The sequence below is a fragment of the Nomia melanderi genome, unplaced genomic scaffold (assembly GCF_051020985.1).
Source record: "Nomia melanderi isolate GNS246 unplaced genomic scaffold, iyNomMela1 scaffold0737, whole genome shotgun sequence".
Taxonomy (NCBI): domain Eukaryota; kingdom Metazoa; phylum Arthropoda; class Insecta; order Hymenoptera; family Halictidae; genus Nomia; species Nomia melanderi.
This window is the reverse complement of record NW_027475851.1, coordinates 7,501-15,000: the sequence shown is the minus strand read 5'-3', so window position 1 is coordinate 15,000 and position 7,500 is coordinate 7,501. Positions and strand designations below refer to the sequence as shown.

General features: G+C 50.2%; 1 non-coding gene across 1 annotated transcript; it reads right to left on the bottom strand.

The window, feature by feature from the left end:
* Nucleotides 1-498: 498 nt before the first annotated feature.
* On the bottom strand, nt 499-653 carry LOC143176685 (5.8S ribosomal RNA). Its single transcript, XR_013001205.1, has one exon. It is a non-coding gene; the product is annotated as a 5.8S ribosomal RNA (ribosomal RNA).
* Nucleotides 654-7,500: the final 6,847 nt, after the last annotated feature.

Below are 7,500 nucleotides of genomic sequence, written 5' to 3'. Positions count from 1 at the left end.
GCACGGTATACAAAATATGAATAAAACGTGTGTAGTCTCTCTCTCTCTCGACTTCTTAATATTTTCTTTCACCTCTGACGCATCATTTCAGGTGACGTCGGGAGCGCGGGAAAAAAAATTTTTCTAAACACACGAAACCGTTCATCTCACGAACAGCCGAAAAAGTTGTCGCTCAGATCCATATCGCAGTGGAGCGGTATCCGCGGGCGGTCGTAATTGAACGACGCACGACGCCGCGAACACTCACGCGAGTCCATACAAACGATTCCGATCGTTTTGCAACAACTAGAACGTACACTGTCCGTGAAATTCACAGAATTTTCGCGTGTCCGCGACAAACGCCGACGAGACACCCATCGTTCGCTCGTACGTAGCATCCTTCTCTTAACCCGACTCAGAAACGTTCTTTGCGCCCTTCGGTAAAAAAACGTTCGATCCGAAGAGGTGAACGACGGCGGGGATTTGACAGAGCTACGCAAGCAGTGTATGGTACGTAAACGACCCTCAGCCAGGCGTGGTCCAGGAATTGTATCCGTGGACCGCAATGTGCGTTCGAAATGTCGATGTTCATGTGTCCTGCAGTTCACACGTTGACGCGCAATTAGCTGCGTTCTTCATCGACCCACGAGCCAAGTGATCCACCGTTCAGGGTAATCGTATAAATTTTATATTTCACATATATAATTTTATTCTCATTTGTTCGACCTAATATCTCTCTTCTTTCAAAGAGAAGATAAAAGTTGATACCTGAATCTCCGACCAGCGCGCGAAGGAGATTCAGGCGTCGCCTTGGAGACGACACCGAAGCCTTTCGAGACGAAAAACGTTCAAGTAATATGTATATATTTCTCGACGTTCCGGGCGTATAGTGCATTCAAAAACCCGCGAAAGACGCAGAAGACTCGCACGCGTGGAAACGACGGGGATATATTTTGTATCCTACCCGATACTGAATCCATCGCGTGCAGTCGACCCTCGCGTTCTTCCGATCAGACGCATCTATTGTTGCGCGCATGTTTTCGCGTCGCATCGCGCGAAACGTTGCACGAATCGTACCGATCGATCGATTGAAAGCAAATAATGAAAAAAGACTTCACAGCTGGCTCTTTGCCGGTCATTCGTCCCATGTTATCTCTTGCCGCGAAATTGGCGCGCAAGAGTTGGGTGTCAGACGCGCGGCTTTAAAACGAGCTTCACGGCCGGTCCCTTCGTTACCGCTTTCGTTCTTTCTCTCGGAACGACCATGAACGAACACGACGAGCGACGCTACGGCATACACACGTCCACGGATTCGATTAAAAAAACAGACTTCACAGCTGGCTCTTTGCCGGTCATTCGTCCCATATTATCTCTTGCCGCGAAATTGGCGCGCAAGAGTTGGGTGTCAGACGCACGGCTTTAAAACGAGCTTCACGGCCGGTCCTCTCAATTCCGTGTACGGTACACGCAAGATGCGGGTTCCACTTCCAGACTACCCGGTCCCTTCTCTCTACGAGAATCGATAGTAGAAGAACGGCTCGAAAACGCGTCTCAGAGACTAGGGGAAAAGAAGCGGTATGCGAGCGAAACGAAAACGCATTATGGAAACGTCGCGAAACAATGTTCGACGGTTGCTCGGTTCCAATCGTGCGGCCGTTTCAATTTCTCGTGCGCTTCACCGTCCCTCCGTAACTCTGGCCGATCGCGTATACCGAAGAGCCGACACGCGCAAAAACCACAGGCATTGTATACTGTATATATATATGTTACAGTCACAGCCTTCGCGCGTTTTACTCTCCGACGCGGGGTTTCCACGACGAAAGAGAGACAGTTTCGTGGCGGGTGACTCGGCCGAATCGCTACGACGGGTATTTCTATTATAGAACGAATCATCGCCACCCTTTACCAGTGCCCGACGAAGGAATCACAAGGTCATCTGGAGTTTACAATGCCAGCGACGGTAATTCCAACGAAGACCCGATAAGTCAACTCATCGTTCTATTTCTCCCCGTACAGAAAAGCGAATCGACGCTAACGCACCTCGCGCAAGCACGAACGTTCTCTTCGCGTGGATCATCCCATCGTCGAAAGATGTAAAGACGCATTGGAGATCGTGGTCTCTGGCGGGCTCATTGCACGCCCCACTGCATATCTTTCCTCGAATCGAGAATGATTCGTCCACTAAGGCTGCGAAACTACGCGTCGAGGAAACTAGGGGAAAGAAGCGGGATGCGAGCGAAACGACAATACATTATGGAAACGTCGCGAAACAATGTTCGGCGGTTGCTCGTTTCCTCCTGCGGACGTTTCATTGCTCGGGCGCTTCACGTCCCTCCGTAACCTTCGCGCGATCGCGTGCCCCGGAGAGCCGGCAACCGGTGAACCACAGGCGTATAAACTATAGTCTTCTATAGCAAGCCTTCGGCGGTTACTCTCCGACGCGGGGATTCCACGACGAGAGAGAATTTCGTGGCGGGTGACATCGGTCGAAACGCTACGACGGGTATTTCTATTATAGAACGAATCATCGCCACCCTTTACCAGTGCCCGACGAAGGAATCACAAGGTCATCTGGAGTTTACAATGCCAGCGACGGTAATTCCAACGAAGACCCGATAAGTCAACTCATCGTTCTATTTCTCCCCGTACAGACAAGCGAATCAACGCTATCGCACCTCACGCATGCACGAACGTTCTCTTCGCGTGAATCGTCCCATCGTCGAAAGATATAGCCGCTTGGAGATCGTGGCCCATCAAGTTCTTCCGTAACTCCTGCGCGATCGCGTACCCCGGAGAGCAGGCAACCGGTGAACCACAGGCGTATAAACTATAGTCTTCTATAGCAAGCCTTCGCGTTTACTCTACGACGCGGGGATTCCACGACGAGAGAGATTTTCGTGGCGGGTGACACGGCCGAATCGCTACGACGGGTATTTCTATTATAGAACGAATCATCGCCACCCTTTACCAGTGCCCGACGAAGGAATCACAAGGTCATCTGGAGTTTACAATGCCAGCGACGGTAATTCCAACGAAGACCCGATAAGTCAACTCATCGTTCTATTTCTCCCCGTACAGAAAAGCGAATCGGCGCTATCGCACCTCACGCAAGCAGGAATGATCTCTTCGCGTGGATCGTCCCATCGTCGAAAGATGTAAGACGTACAGAAATCGTGGTCCATCACGATTATTCGTAACTCTCCGAGTCGCGTATCTGAGAGTAGGACAAACGGAGAACCACAGGCATAAATAATACTATATGTTTCTTATATAGTTAGCCTTCGCGTTTTACTCTCCGACATGGGGATTCCACGACGAGAGAGAGTTTCGTGGCGGGTGTCTCGGCCGAATCGCTACGACGGGTATTTCTATTATAGAACGAATCATCGCCACCCTTTACCAGTGCCCGACGAAGGAATCACAAGGTCATCTGGAGTTTACAATGCCAGCGACGGTAATTCCAACGAAGACCCGATAAGTCAACTCATCGTTCTATTTCTCCCCGTACAGAAAAGCGAATCGACGCTATCGCACCTCGCGCGAGCACGTAACTACTCTTCGCGTGGATCGTCCCATCGTCGAAAGATGTAAGACGCACGGAAATCGTGGCCCATCAACGTTTTTTTGTAACTCTGCCGATCGCGTATCACAGAGCCGAGACGCACATACCACAGGCGTATAATACCGTTTTCTTTCGTATGGTAAGCCTTCGCGTTTACTCTTCGGCGCGGGGTTTCCACGTCGAGAGAGACATTCGTGGCGGGTGACATCGGTCGAAACGCTACGACGGGTATTACTATTATAGAACGAATCATCGCCACCCTTTACCAGTGCCCGACGAAGGAATCACAAGGTCATCTGGAGTTTACAATGCCAGCGACGGTAATTCCAACGAAGACCCGATAAGTCAACTCAACGTTCTATTTCTCCCCGTACAGAAAAGCGAATCGACGCTGTTGCACCTCACGCAAGCACGAACGTTCTCTTCGCGTGGATCGTCCCATCGTCGAAAGATGTAAGACGCACGGAAATCGTGGCACATCACGTGTTTTCGGAACTCTGTCGACCGCGTATCTCAGAGACGACGCGCGCGAACCACTGGCATATACTATTATATATCGCGTTTTACCCTCCGACGCGGGGATTCCACGACGAGAGAGAGTTTCGTGAGCGGGTTGACTCGGAAGAAACGCTACGACGGGTATTTCTATTATAGAACGCATCATCGCCACCCTTTACCAGTGCCCGACGAAGGAATCACAAGGTCATCTGGAGTTTACAATGCCAGCGACGGTAATTCCAACGAAGACCCGATAAGTCAACTCAACGTTCTATTTCTCCCCGTACAGAAAAGCGAATCGACGCAATCGCACCATACGCGTGCACGTAAACAACTCTTCGCGTGGATCGTCCCATCGTCGAGAGACGTAAGTTTTCATAGTATGAATTCGCGTTTTACTCTCCGACGCGGGGATTCCACGACGAGAGAGAGTTTCGTGAGCGGGTTGACTCGGAAGAAACGCTACGACGGGTATTTCTATTATAGAACGCATCATCGCCACCCTTTACCAGTGCCCGACGAAGGAATCACAAGGTCATCTGGAGTTTACAATGCCAGCGACGGTAATTCCAACGAAGACCCGATAAGTCAACTCAACGTTCTATTTCTCCCCGTACAGAAAAGCGAATCGACGCAATCGCACCATACGCGTGCACGTAAACAACTCTTCGCGTGGATCGTCCCATCGTCGAGAGACGTAAGTTTTCATAGTATGAATTCGCGTTTTACTCTCCGACGCGGGGATTCCACGACGAGAGAGAGTTTCGTGAGCGGGTTGACTCGGAAGAAACGCTACGACGGGTATTTCTATTATAGAACGCATCATCGCCACCCTTTACCAGTGCCCGACGAAGGAATCACAAGGTCATCTGGAGTTTACAATGCCAGCGACGGTAATTCCAACGAAGACCCGATAAGTCAACTCAACGTTCTATTACTCCCCGTACAGAAAAGCGAATCGACGCAATCGCACCATACGCGTGCACGTAACAACTCTTCGCGTGGATCGTCCCATCGTCGAGAGACGTAAGTTTCATAGTAAGCCTTCGGCGTTTTACTCTCCGACGCGGGGATTCCACGACGAGAGAGAGAGTTTCGTGAGCGGGTTGACTCGGAAGAAACGCTACGACGGGTATTTCTATTATAGAACGCATCATCGCCACCCTTTACCAAGTGCCCGACGAAGGAATCACAAGGTCATCTGGAGTTTACAATGCCAGCGACGGTAATTCCAACGAAGACCCGATAAGTCAACTCAACGTTCTATTTCTCCCCGTACAGAAAAGCGAATCGACGCAATCGCACCATACGCGTACACGTAAACAACTCTTCGCGTGGATCGTCCCATCGTCGAGAGACGTAAGTTTTCATAGTATGAATTCGCGTTTTACTCTCCGACGCGGGGATTCCACGACGAGAGAGAGTTTCGTGAGCGGGTTGACTCCGAAGAAACGCTACGACGGGTATTTCTATTATAGAACGCATCATCGCCACCCTTTACCAGTGCCCGACGAAGGAATCACAAGGTCATCTGGAGTTTACAATGCCAGCGACGGTAATTCCAACGAAGACCCGATAAGTCAACTCAACGTTCTATTTCTCCCCGTACAGAAAAGCGAATCGACGCAATCGCACCATACGCGTGCACGTAAACAACTCTTCGCGTGGATCGTCCCATCGTCGAGAGACGTAAGTTTTCATAGTATGAATTCGCGTTTTACTCTCCGACGCGGGGATTCCACGACGAGAGAGAGTTTCGTGAGCGGGTTGACTCGGAAGAAACGCTACGACGGGTATTTCTATTATAGAACGCATCATCGCCACCCTTTACCAGTGCCCGACGAAGGAATCACAAGGTCATCTGGAGTTTACAATGCCAGCGACGGTAATTCCAACGAAGACCCGATAAGTCAACTCAACGTTCTATTACTCCCCGTACAGAAAAGCGAATCGACGCAATCGCACCATACGCGTGCACGTAACAACTCTTCGCGTGGATCGTCCCATCGTCGAGAGACGTAAGTTTCCATACTATGAATTCGCGTTTTACTCTCCGACGCGGGGATTCCACGACGAGAGAGTGTTTCGTGAGCGGGTTGACTCGGAAGAAACGCTACGACGGGTATTTCTATTATAGAACGCATCATCGCCACCCTTTACCAGTGCCCGACGAAGGAATCACAAGGTCATCTGGAGTTTACAATGCCAGCGACGGTAATTCCAACGAAGACCCGATAAGTCAACTCAACGTTCTATTGCTCCCCGTACAGAAAAGCGAATCGACGCAATCGCACCATACGCGTGCACGTAACAACTCTTCGCGTGGATCGTCCCATCGTCGAGAGACGTAAGTTTCATAAGTAAGCCTTCGGCGTTTTACTCTCCGACGCGGGGATTCCACGACGAGAGAGTGTTTCGTGGCGGGTGACTAGGCCGAAACGCTACGACGGGTATTTCTATTATAGAACGAATCATCGCCACCCTTTACCAGTGCCCGACGAAGGAATCACAAGGTCATCTGGAGTTTACAATGCCAGCGACGGTAATTCCAACGAAGACCCGATAAGTCAGCTCATCGTTCTATTTCTCCCCGTACAGAAAAGCGAATCGACGCTATCGCACCTCGCGCGAGCACGTAACAACTCTTCGCGTGGATCGTCCCATCGTCGAGAGACGTAAGACGCACGGAAATCGTGGTTCATCGCGTCTTTTCCTACTCTCTTGAATCGCAATTTCGTATAGAGCCTACACACGCGAACCACCGGCATATACTATTTCTTCTCTCATAGTAAGCCTTCGCGCGTTTTACTCTCCGACGCGGGGATTCCACGACGAGAGAGTGTTTCGTGGCGGGTGTCTCGGCCGAATCGCTACGACGGGTATTTCTATTATAGAACGAATCATCGCCACCCTTTACCAGTGCCCGACGAAGGAATCACAAGGTCATCTGGAGTTTACAATGCCAGCGACGGTAATTCCAACGAAGACCCGATAAGTCAACTCATCGTTCTATTTCTCCCCGTACAGAAAAGCGAATCGACGCTATCGCACCTCGCGCGAGCACGAAACAACTCTTCGCGTGGATCGTCCCATCGTCGAAAGATGTAAGACGCACGGAAATCGTGGTTCGGCGGGCTCTATGCGCCTTGTTCAAAGTAAAAAAAAAAAATTTCGACGGACGGGAGAAGTGTATTTCTCCGCGCGTAAGCCGTTCGAAATTTCCGACGGACGGGAGATGAACTCTCCGCGCGTAAGCCGTCTAGTCATACAGCAGAGCAGGTATCGAGATACCTCTCTGTGCATGATCGTTCAAGTATTTTTCACGAGGAAGCGTTGTTGCACGTTTATCGCTCCTTCCTCCTCTGTATATATAATATTATTTCTCTTGTGTATCGAGTGTGTGCAGAAATTGAACTCGTACACTTATATATATATATGTATGTATCTTTCGCTCCTTTTTA